Genomic DNA, 13,625 nt, shown 5'->3' with positions numbered 1-13,625 from the left:
CCCTCCAACCTGTTAGAGCTGCCTGTGGGCATGAGACTTTACATTTATTCCTTTAACAGAATCGACTAACATCTTTACAAGGAAGTACTAAGCCTAGTCCAGAAAAATGATAATATTATGATCATGACTGTGAGTACAGAAAATTATACTGAATGAAAGTGAATTAGTTGGGACTGAATAGAATAGTTCAAATCTGACAAATATGTTAAAATAAAATGAATATAATATGAATAGTAAGAAAAAATAAACAATAATAAATTGCAGTAACAGTAAATTCACTGAAATGCATTAATCTAATATAAAATTTAATTAAAAAAAAATAAAATAAAATGCAAAACATGCAAATATTTAAATCGTTCTACTGACATTTTGGATGTTTGTGTTAAAGGTTTTAATGTGCTCTGCATCTCTATTAGAAACATGAAGAATCTAGTCATTAAAGGGTTTTGGAGCAGTTCAGCCAACATGTGTCCTCAGAAGCCTTTATGTGTGTACATTTAAACACTGTGAATCGTAAAAATGCAAAATGACAGCTGCAGAATGCAAAATGACCAGATGACACGAATGCAAGCACAACATGGCGTGTGTTAGTGAGTCTATCCACCCACTCAACAGACACAAGCTGCACTTGTTAAGTGCTAGTCACACCACAGTGCTATTGGAGAGGGCCTTCCTTTGTATAGACATTTAAAGCCAGGCTGCTGTCTGCATCCTTTATTGTGTCTGTGGCTTCTGGTGTCCTCCTAGGCAAACACGCAGTGGTTATTCACGAGTCAATGCCTTACTATGAGCCCGTGCCCTCTGAGCCCCACCCCACATGTGCTCACGGGGGCCACTGCATTCTGATAGATGGGACAAAAGGGTGAGGGTGAGCAGGCACACTTTATGATGACAACAACATTAAAGATTTGTACCCATTCACTAGGGGTAAGAATTACCAGAGGCCCCACAATGGGTTGTTTTAACAATTCTTAAGCCACGATATGACATTATTGCAATTTCCCCGCAATATCAACACAGGGGGACCAGGAATGCAATTTCAATTGACGAGGGCCTACAGCAACAACCTGGGGCCCCAGATACCCCATGGCCCTGATGCTGAGTATCGCAATAACATGTATTGCATGTATTGGAATTTATTACCTTTTTCAACTGCAAATTTCCACAAAGTAAATCTTTGTCAATACATATTTTTATCAAATAACATAAAGTCCTCAGTCTGTTCATTTCACATTTTTCATATCCATCACGTCCTACTTCAATATTTTCCTTTATCATATTTCAGAGGTATTTTTTAAAGTGCTATTTTAAAGGTTCCTAATTATATCCTATAATAAGTTTACATGCATCCAAGGTCAAAAAACACTTTAATTTTCTAATAACAAACGTTGCACAGACTCATTTCTCAAAAGAGTGTGAAAATGGTTTGTTCAAAGATTCAGTCCCTTTAAACCCCTCCTTTCTGCGAGCCTGCTCTGATTGGTCAGTCTTGTGATTGGTCTACTGTTTACAGAAACGAAACGCCTATTACCATATCTGAATTTCAACTCCAAAGGCTTCCTCAGTGCTTGATACACAGTGATATTATGAATGATGGCGTCATTTTTTCCATTACAATTCCAGCTTGAGTCCTCATCTTTTTGAAATGCACGTAAAGTGGATTTGCAGCATTGAAAACAGCATCTTCTCGACATGTCGAAAACATAAACCAAACTCTTCCAGGCCTCAGCTACAACTACACAGTGTTTTAGGGCGGGTCAAAGTAGACACCATTTGCGGGCAGCACATTTTACGCTTCTTTTCAGATATGAAAACTAATAAATCATATTTATATTATTGTTTTAGGAAGACAAATTTTCCATTAACAGATACAGCATAAAAATTGGACGCTAGATGGCGCTATAGGGTTATTTTTGTTGTGTAATAGCCTACACAATAACGTAAAAAAAGTTTGCATTCATTTATAACCGGGATCACCAACTGTATATAACAGTATGTAACAGCGAGAATGAGCCTCCTTTACACACAGCTCTAAGAGAGAAAGAGAGAGAGAAATGCAGTAGCGAAGATTTACTCAAGCTGTTTGTGAAATTACAGTCTGAAAGAAATATTTCAAATAAATTATTATTATTATTTCCCGCTAAAATTATGCACAACACTCGCAACCCCAAGCAAAATTCAGGCCCTGAAAAAAATCAATAATTGGTGTCTGTGTATCAATCAAATATTGCTACACAAAATATCACTATATTATGTTGTATAGATTATTTCCCCCACCCCTACCATCCACCAACAGTGACTTTCTTTTCAAACCTTATAAGGCACAATGGAAAGAGTGAAATGGATGAGAAATGTAAGATCTACAACTGCACCTGTGATAAATCTGAAATACTAGCTGGTAGGCATTACTGGTGATGGACTACCTTCCCTGTTCACAAAAATAAATAAATAAAGGCGTAGCTTAAACAAAGAGGAGTGTGACATACTGACATTCAGTTAAATAAAAGATAGGATCACGGAGGCTGTCGACTATTATGCAGTGCTAGATATGAGGCTAAGAGAGAACTGAGGCCTTCCTTCGAAGACTTCATCCATGCTCCACAGAGGAGAAAATTGCTGGTGAATTGCAATTTTCTGTTCTGTTAGGTAACAGACAGATGATGGAGGTACTGAGGGAAAAAGAGGAAAGGAACAGGAAATAGAAGAAAGGCAGGCAAGGAATAAGTAAGGACTGTCACAAAGGTTGGGAGAAATCCAGTGTGCATGACAGAACACAAGAAGAGGGCACATACAAGTGACTGGAATGACAGAATGCAGGAAGTTTGAGAAGATTCTTCTGCTAAGAAACTTTCCGCATTCATACACAACATGTGCTTACAGGTTTGTTTTTATCTGCATTTTACAGCAGCTCTGAAAAGGGCTCAATCAATCAGAATTCTGAATCCCAAAAATTCATATCTTAATAGTTGTCTTAAAAATGTGACGCTCATCATGCAAAAGTCACCTAAAAAGCATTGAGGTGATGCAGTTAAAGACATCCATAAATGTAATCCATTCAACAGCTGGGTCAGACCCTGTTTTTTGACCAACTGCCAAGTCACACACACAGAATTGTGGAATACCATATAGTAGGCAGTGAATGATACATCTATGCTAGATAAATTGGATTTGGATGTGTCTTGTGGTCTCCAGCATTCTTAATCTTTGGGAAACAGCCACAGTCTCAACAACAAAAAAAAACATATTGCAGCTTCTCAACAGAACCCTGCGGTAAATTTTACAGCTTCAGCAAAACAGACAAAAATATAAACAACACAATATACTTTTTTATACTTTTAGCCTGAATCCAATCCTTGTTTACCTTTTCTTTTTTTTTCTTTTTTTTTTTTGAATAATCACAATATATATATATATATACAAAGTTTTTAATTACCTGCGATTTTTCCTTCAGTAATCCAATAATAATGGCTGATAAAACTTGACTCGTCCTGTCTCTTGACTACTACAGGTTCTCATAATCTCTCAAGCCACGGCTTCTGGTATGCAGTCAGACCACAACTGACTGAACTCAGAGACAATTCTACTTACTGGCAAAGCAGCGTTGTAAATCACTTCACACACACAATTGCAATTTATTCTCATAAACAGCAACAGACGGAGTGCTTTGTATGCTGGAGGTCAGGGGAGACTGGATCCTCCTCTATCAGAAGTCTAGAAATGAGCAGCTTATTTCAGAAATGCCAAAAAATACCTAATGTTAAACTTCAAAATGATAAGATACCAAGACATTAAAGACAAGAGACGATATTCAAAATGTCATGTAAAATGATTTCAACAAAATGCCTGGTTAAAACGTCTATTTTGAGAGGGGAATATATTGGGCTCTGCTAACATGGCACACAAATGCAGCATTAACTCAGTCTGGTGTTTTGTGTGAGGTGGAAAGGGAGAAAAATGGGAGTAATGCACAGTAGAAAAATTAAAACAACAAATAGAAAAATTAAGAAATCAAATGACTTTCTAAACCAAAAATATTTCTAAAGTAAACTGTCCAACAGTGACACTAGAGGATACCATGGGATTATTACAGCAAAAACGTTACCAGTAATAACAAAAGATAAAAAGAGCAAATACTATTATTCATGATGAAACTTGATGAGACTATATCAAGTAGTAAAAAATAACTTGACAGCTATGATGCAATTTTGTTTATCCAGGCCAAAAGTGTCAAATGTAAGGAGATTAACCAGCTAAATTTAGTAGTGTTGATGTAAAATTAAGTATAAAATGCAGACAGAGTTCAAAAACTGCATCCTCTCTCCTTGGTCTCAACTTAATTTACCATCTACAAGTCAGTCTCATCCACACAAGGGCTGCCCCCCAGACAACTCTCATGTATTCGCCTCTTTGCATATTCATGCTACCAGCAATCTTCTCATCAAAACACCTGTGTACATTTCGTCCCTATGAAACCTGTTCCATCCTTCAGTGGAAGTGTACATCATTAAAAAAAAAACTCATTATAAAACTATGTATGTGTCACGAAGTACTTTCAAATAAGAGACTCTAATTAGTAATGCAAATTAATTCTGTCCACAACATTAGTTCACCCAAAAATGAAAATTCTGTCATTAATTACTCACCCTTGTGTTGTTCCAAACCCTTAAGACTTTCGTTCATCTTCGGAACACAAATGAAGTTCTTTTTAATGAAATCTGAGAGCTTTCTGTCCCTCCATTGCACTTTGAACCTGGAAGTCTAATTCGCTGCTGGTTCCTTCGAGATTTTCCTATGGCGATTTATGTGTAAAATAAAGCCTGTGGTAAACATAACTTGACTATTATTTGACATTTTGTTCTACAACATAAATTACACATGACACACTAATAGCAAAAACGCACATTATGAAGCATTTATGTTCATTTTTGAAAATGTACGTTTTAACTACATAAGCTGGGGTGTGAGTGTGTGCAGTGTACGTTGTAGAACAAAACATCAAAGTATCGTCAAGTTATGTTTACTACAGGCTTTATTTTATTAAAAAAATATGGGGGTTCAATTCAAAACCCCATAGGAAAATCTCGAAGGAACCAGTGACAAATTAGACTTCCGGGTTCTGACGTCATACATTCACCACTCTATTGCAAGTTTATATCTTGCAATTCTGAGAAAAAAAGTCAGAATTGCGAGATGTAAACTTGCATTTGCGAGAAAAAAGAATGAATTGTAAGATAAAAAGTCGAAATGACCTTTCATTTTTTAATCAGTGGCGGAAACAAGCTTTCATACTTCTCTTCCCAAGTGAGTAGTGTAAACTTACGCTTAACGTACTTAGATCACAATATCACATTAACGGTATGAGTAAAAAAATAAAGAAAACATTAAAACAATAACACAGTGAGCTGCATAATTTATTCAGGCACTTGCAGGGCTCCAGACTGTGCCTAAAACAGTCGCATTTGCGACCAAAAATATTAATTTGGGAGTGATATTTTTGCTGAGATCGCCACTGGCGACAATACAAATTTACACGTTATGACCGTAAAATTTGCGTGTTCTGCGACCAGTAGCCTATCACATAATTTGTTGTGTAGACGTAATTAAATGAGCCCTGCCCTTGTGCGTTGCTGGGAACTCAAGTATTTTGCACTGGATTCCACAGCATAAAAAAAAACACATAAAATTTGCTTACTTTGTGGCGTAATGTTTAATCAAAAAATTATAACTGGACCTTCTTGTGAAAGTGACAGATTTCCCTGTGGTGATGTATGCAGGACTTTATTTATCTAGTCCTTTTAAACCCCACCCCTGAAAACTTGCATTTATCTGCTTCCACTTGAGTGCAGCACCCACATTTCAAGATCCAATCAAAAACCAATGCATAGAACCAAGCCCCCATCCTAAATTTACTCGGATGTACATCACAATACAGAGTAAAAGATCTGTCGCAAGACTCGCAACTTTCATTTCATGGCAACTTGAAACTGGTGGTCCACAGACTCATAGGCCATTCCTGACTGAATGTCATAATGTCAAATGCTTTCCTACTGTTCTTCAGCTCTGGTACTGTCTTGCTGTAACTTCTATAAATTCCAGGATCCCTCACGAAATCTAATGCAGATTCTCATTAAGGCTTATTCTGCTTATGTCTTCAGAGTACAGTTTGTCTCTTTGACAGTGAAAGCATTTAAAAACTTCCTTCCCAGTCAGCCATCAGTCTCTGATTGGTCATACGGCACCAATGATACCAAAGATAATGGCGTTGACGGCAAAGGCATAATTGACTATGAGATGCAGGGAGAAATTGTAATGATGGCACTTAATAGAGCAATTATGCCACATTAGGATAACATCTCTCCCAATAAGCTCCCATTAACATGAGCAAGCGCAGAGATGATGACAGCATTTGATTACATGTGGGTGGGCCTATATTATACAGTACATTTAAGTGACCGTCTATAGAAATACCCTTTTTTTTATGACTCCCAAAACATTTTCACCAACCTTGTTTGTCTAATTTACATTTAGAAGACTAATTTCATAGAGATTTGTAAATAAACAGGTTATAGCAGATAGACAAATTACAGCATGCTACTTGAGTAATTGGTTGCAATTATAGTCTCCCTGGTGGGTAGAATTTATGCCAAAGATTTTTCTTAATTAGTATAATATTGTCACTCACAAATGTTTTCCTGACAATATTAAGAAAATTACTGCAGTGTTCATAAATTACTTGTGCGGCAAGGAATGGGAATAACATGCCTGCAACTTTGTTTCGAGAAAAGTTCGTCATACAGCCCACAGATATTGTCAAACGATGTATGTGACAGAATACCAGAGTGGGGATTTAGTTCTGTAAAGGAGGATAGAGGGATGAAGCAGGAATAAAAAAAACAGCCACTCTTCCACCACAGTGACTTAGCAAAGACTTGTTTATCCTGGGTTTCTCTTGCAATCCAAGTCATCCGTATCAAAGCCGAGTTCCTGTCAATGTAATGAGAATGTTACGTAACTGAGATGACACACACATACATCACTGATGCATTCAAAGGAATGCTGCCTCCGTGTAGGTTATTGCATAATGTGCTGGTGGATATACACACAGGTAAAATGAGAATGTAAGAAAATCATAAAGATTAGGTAAGAGCTGCCAAATCAAATCTAAAAGCTGTGTTTTAGAGCCATTGGTGCTACTTTGATTGTTTCAAACAAACCGAAATTTAAATAGAAAGATTTGTTTCACCCTGGTTATGCTCTGTGGTCAAATAAAGAGACTTTAGAGGGCTTAATTAACATTACACACAATCCTTCCAGCAGTGATTATGGAGCAAGTATGTCATCCCTTATTGAAAAATGTAGCACTCTCATAAGAATCATTAGTGTCCCACTGATGCATATCAGCCAAGCCAATTAGCCAGATGATTAATACAATCATTCAGCAGAATGAGTCATAATAAATGAATGGAATAAATGAATTTTTCAGATGGTGCTGAAATAATTTCATACTTTGAACATAAATATTATCCTACTCCCATATGCCTGTTTTGAACTATTTGTATCTGCTAGAAACAAGAGCAGCTGAGTTTTATGTGTAGAAAATGTTATTATAGGGATGAGAAGATAACTGCACTTTGAAACCTTACAGAGATTAAAGTGGGAATTTATCAGCAGTAGTTTTAAGTGTGCTTTTGGTCAAAAAGATGGCTAAAAAGATATTGTTGACCTGGCTTCCTCTTAAGTGAAACGCTTAAAGACACACAGAGCACACTGAATGATATTTGACTGTCAGAATATACTGTCTGCAATGTTCTCTTAGAATTTATTACTTTCACATGCTAGAATGATGATATATCTGTATAGTCACAAAGATGATTGGGAAATGACTTTGCATTAGTCAATCATAATATTGTAACTCTTTGATGGATATTTTTTCATCAACAAGTTGCTTAATCTACATTCCTTTACAGAAAATCTTCTCCAGACTTCTATATTTAGTTCTTCTGTTCAGTTCTATAGGCACTTCTGCCACTGAAGATAAGTGGCTCATGGTCAAATTTAATTTTGTCAAAGTGCTCAATCATGTGCCGAACATATATATTCTGCGTAATCAAGCAATTTAGCTTTAGTTGTGATGTCCAAGTTTTAGTATAGTTTTGATATATTTATCAGTCTCCATTGGAAATACAGTACTTACAGGCCACGTACACACTGTAAGTTTCAGGAGTGACAATCACATTTAAATGCGGGAGTGAATCCCCTAAATTATCGGTACGGAACACGACTCGTTCTCGAAAATGCAATGACTGACAGCCTGGAAACCATAGCGACTTACTGGCATCCGTTATTGTGACCAATGTAATATTACAGTGATAAAACACTCATTATTTTCAGCAATTTAACTAAACACACTAACACAGTCGACGGAGGCGTCGTGTTTTGTTTATGCGTGTACAGCCTGTTTCACACAGAGCACTCTTTGTGTGTTGCCATGATCACTCATTATAAGCGTTTTTGGGCTTGTTGTTTAAGCTCGCCTCATAAAGCGAACGGGTTTATTGAGTTATTAAAGTGAGCAGACATGAATCGCGATATTTTGGTCTTATTTTCAGCATAAAGCATTTGGATTTATTTAGGTTTATTATGGGCTTATTCTTGTTCGCTGATTTTTCTAGCAAGATCTGGCAACTCGAATGAGAAAAGGCTCGTGCTTAGCCTGTGATTCACCGCACATACAGAAGAGAGTCACATCTCCAATGAAGGTTAAAAAACGTCATTAACGACTAGTTGTTCAGTTCGGTTCTGTACACACTGCATAGAATTTCTGTAAATACGGTTGTCACTACCTGTATTTTTCGGGAGTTAATTTGGTTGTAGAATGCGGTTGTCACTCCCGTATTTTACTGAACTGTGCGTGTACAGAACGCGATTAAGCACTAAAAGGTGAACTGACAACCGAATTTAGCTGCAGTGTGTACGTGGCCTACAGATAGGAATAGTCAAAATGAGCTAAAGCAGAAACACCATTTTTTTCTTTTGCTGTATTCACATGAATGCTCTGTTTGCAAACAGCTATCAACTCAGGTCATGCCTCACAGTGTTGAAAAAAAAGACACTAGCAAGTTTGTTAAAAAATAAAAATCTGTTTTTCTTCTGGAATATTATCACAACAGACACATATCGGTCTGACACATAGAGAGCGAGCATTCAAATCCATATCTGCTCTGGGCCATTCCAAAAAATGAGGAGCATGGATAACCTAAGGGTATTCCACAACAGCAGGAGATACTATTCAATGTTCCATGTCAACAAGGCAGTCAAAGTTCCTATTTTAGGTACCTCACCACAGGTTTCGTCTTTTATGAACTTGTTTTTGAGCCAAGAAGGTCAAAGCTGAACATGCCAGGCCCCCAGTCAACAGAGATCAAATGAACGATTCCACTCCTCCCTGTGTCCGCCTGTAGTTTCCTGTTTTTACAGGGAATGGACAGTGATGGCACCTCCTTTTAAAGAAAACAGTTATGGCTAAATATTTTTTCCTTTTTAAAGCTCTGCTGTTGTTTCCTCTCACACGTTGCCTCTGTTTTTCATCAGACCGCCAGCTGAGTTTCCTCTTTATGGCTCTCACATGATCAGTATGCATTCTGCCAGACGCACATTCAAATGTATCTTCAAGAACATTAACTTCTTATCACCAAGTATAAGTATGAGAAACTACTTTACGCACATCTCTGCTACATTAACAATAATGCAGCAGACCACCTATAAAACTGCAGTTTAGAGAAAGCTGTTTAGAAATGTCAATGAGATAATAAACTTCAAGCATTCAGTTATTTTATATGCTGCAGGCAAATGTCACACTAGGCACAGTCAAATAAAACTGACAAGCTGCAAGCTAAATTCATACATTAAAAGATTCTTGCAGGTGCAGTAAAAGATAAGTGGCATAATACTTGACCACAGGAAGTGGAACTGACCTCAACATTAGAGAAGCAATTAGACTAGTGGTTCTCAACCAGGGGAACGAGGCCCACTAGGGGGCCTCAGTAAAATCCAAGGGGGCCACAGAATGACTTAAAGGGATAGTTCACCCAAAAATGAAAATTCTGTCATCATTTACTCACCCTCAAGTTGTTCCAATTCTGTATAAATGTCTTTGTTCTGTTGAACACAAAGGAAGATACTTTGAAGAAAGTTTGTAACCAGGCCGTTTTGGGGCACCATTGACTTCCATAGTAGGAAAAAAATACTATGGAAGTCAATGGTGTCCCAAAACTGTTCAGTTTCCCACATTCTTCAAAATATCTTCTTTTGTGTTCAACGGAACAAAGAAATTTATACAGGTTTGGAACAACTTGAGGGTGAGTAAATGATGACAGAATTTTCATTTTTGGGTGAACTATCCATTTAAAATGATTTAAAGTCCCCCTGTAGTCAATAATTTTATCCCTTAAAACTCATCTTTGATCACCAAAATTACATATTTAAACTATTTTTTTCCTGTGTAAAAAAACTCGTAATGCCTTAAAATAGCTTGAATGTAACTCTACACCCTTGCCTCATTTAATATACACAGATCAATGAATATGTAAATTAGCTCCGCCTCCACTCACTCGCAAAAGCTCAGATGAGATCCACTCGGTCAACTTACTAAGGTAAACGCTGCACAGTATCACTTTTTACAACATAGGACACATAACGGTAATTAATATGATTAGTGTTTTTCTTGACTACATTATCAAACAGCTAATAATGTGTTGCTAATGTTACACAAACTATGTTTACATTTACGAGTCAGACAGCTGCCTTCTAACAATCGGTATCCTTAGAAACACTTTAAATAACTCAGAACGTCAGTGGAGAAAGGCATATAGTTCATCATAACATTGTAATATGCATCATACACCCGCCATATTGCTAAACCTACCAGATTTTTCATATCAACAGAAAAATATATCCGGATAACCTTCTTTTGAGACTCCCTTGCGTGGTCAGTTAATAACATGCTAAAGCCCGCCGGCACGTTGACGTGATTGGTTACAAGGTAGTTTGTGACGTCAGAAACATTAATATTAAAGTAATATAACATAATTAATATTCTAAAAACAATTAAGATGCACACAATCAAAGTGAAAAATGAAATCACTGTTTTTTTTCCACTTCAATAACTTTTAAGAACATACAGTTCTTGGAATTTCTAATCACAAAATGAATTGTGGGTTATTAAAATGTTTAAGACTCCTAGTTTTGTCTAATAAAAAGAGCAGGGGGTGGGGTTGAAAAAAATGGGGTATCAAAAATGCTGATAACTACAGAGCAAACACTTTGTTTATAACTACGGGATCTCAAAGTTATCTGGGTTAACAGCCCATAACACACCACTAATATTGTTTCATGAGCTAATTATCTTAGAGATCACTGTAAATTTCTTTGCATGTCTGATTGTACAGTGAAGCTAATCATAACTGTTTTGGAATGTTTACAGTGAGCCCAAAATTATTTAAACAAACTTTATTCAACAATATATTCTCTTCGGTGTCATTCTCATACGTTGTTTACATTCAGCGCTTCCAGGTTCTACGTCGGTCAGCATCACACGCATGCGTCCTGCTGCTCATGTGAACAGCGTCAGCCAATACCGAGCCACCGTTCTAATATAGAACCTGGAAGCGCTGAATGAAAACAGCATACGAGAATGACACAGAAGAGAAGATATTGTTGAATAAAGTTGTTATTTTTGTTTTGTTTTTGCGCACAAAAAGTATTCTCGTCACTTCATAAAATTAAGGTTGAACCACTGCAGTCACGTCGACTTTTTAAACGACCTTTCTGGACCTTGAAAGTGGGGATTATATTGCTATGAACGAGTCATATACCTCTCGGGTTTCATCAAAAATATCTTAATTTGTGTTTCAAAGATGAGCGAAGGTCTTACGGGCGTGGAATGGCATTGTATTTGACTTCATAGTTAAAATACAGTGGCTACGAGTCAGTTTTTCAGCCTTTGTGTGTTTTTTAACACTAAAAAATAGTGTGTGCACATATACAAGATATCAATCTGGAAATCAATACACCAAATTTTCAATGCATGACTTTCTCCTCGAACAGAAAAGTACTATGAAGTCTGTGAAACTTTTTAATTATTCCAGACATCTTCCTTTTGATGACATTCTGACTTTGTACTATAAGCTTAAACTCAGTCTCAGGTGCGAGAATACAGCTATCTCCTTAACACAGCTGCTATACCAAAACACCAAAATCTCCCATTCCAATCTCAGAGCCATCACTAATGACAACTAATCTGAAAGTGTGACCGCCAGGCAGGCTGTGGCTGAAAGGAGATAAGGCAGTTGAAAGTAAGACGTAGACAACCTGGTTGCATGAAGTGACAACAAGGACAACCGACTGATGGAAGCGACTTAATCAAAGACGAGTTAACACACCCAAAGCGGTAATCAAGAGTTCAAAGTAGCCAAAATAACACCAGGAAACTTGTAATGACTTGTCCTGTGTCTGCTTCACTGGACAGCTTGTATCCCTGCTCTGCTACAGCACTGGCATCCAGAGCTCATGAGAAGAGAGCCGTAACCCTGCAGCTTTATTGCTCCGGTGGCTTTTGAAAATGAGTGTGGTGAGGGTTATAAAGCCAGCGAGAACTTAAATATTTCTGCTTTGACAAGGCGTATGGGGCCTCTTTGGGCAAACCGGTGCATAAAACTGTGGCTGTACGGTACGGAAGCATTCTCTTGGGGGTGCTTTAACACTGAAGTTACACTGCAACACTGTGAAAGGATAAAGTGTCTAAGCTACTTCATGCTTTGTGCTAAGATTTTACGATATTTGTCAATGAAGAGAAGCCCTTTTTCCTTTTTTGTGTGACTTGGGCTTTCAATGTGACTTATATGATGCACTTATCTCAGTGCCAGACGATGAAAGTTGATTGAGGTGCAGGCTCAAGGACAGAACTGAATTACGGCTACCAAACCACTGCATTGATCTGTTTCACAGCTCACTTAGCCTGTTATTCAATCTATTTCAGTGTGCTTCTATCAGCTTACCTGTCCCATATACTTGAGCTGATCCGGCCCACCGCACTGTCAGACCCCTATTGCCTCAGGTTAATGACAGACTCTAAAGGATGCAGTGACAAAACCTATATCTCTTCCTTCAACTGTCTGTCTTAAGTTGGATTCGCCCCCGTTTTGTTCACATCTTCTTAGCAATGATTCTTTCTGGTCTCTTTCAACCATTGGACTTTCTCTTTTTCTCACGGTGTGATCACACTAGACTTCCTGCTCCATTCAGTTACATTATACGCATACGACTGGAACTCTGACCTGGAAATTCATATAGCAAAAAAATGTTTGATTAATAGAGGATCTAAACATCACAGATTGACCTCCTATATGACTTAATATAAAGAATACAAACTTCAAAGTGCCATGACTTTAACTTCGTTTTTTTGTTTGTTTGTTTGTTTTTTTATGATTTAGGATTTTAAAAATATTTTTGGCAACAAAGGGTCCAATTCTCAATATTATTAGCATGTACAAACCCGATTCCAAAAAAGTTGGGACACTGTACAAATTGTGAATAAAAAAGGAATGCAATAATTTACAAATCTCATA

General features: G+C 37.3%; 1 protein-coding gene across 1 annotated transcript in view; it reads right to left on the bottom strand.

The window, feature by feature from the left end:
• Window positions 1-13,625, bottom strand: part of LOC127502837 (kinesin-like protein KIF26A) — a 65,488-nt gene that overhangs the window by 39,181 nt on the left and 12,682 nt on the right. The gene's annotated exons all lie outside the window — the stretch shown is intronic.

Source organism: Ctenopharyngodon idella, chromosome 20, assembly GCF_019924925.1.
Source record: "Ctenopharyngodon idella isolate HZGC_01 chromosome 20, HZGC01, whole genome shotgun sequence".
Classification (NCBI taxonomy): Eukaryota; Metazoa; Chordata; class Actinopteri; order Cypriniformes; family Xenocyprididae; genus Ctenopharyngodon; species Ctenopharyngodon idella.
The sequence above is the reverse complement of the archived record's forward strand: the minus strand, read 5'-3'. Positions and strand labels throughout refer to the sequence as shown.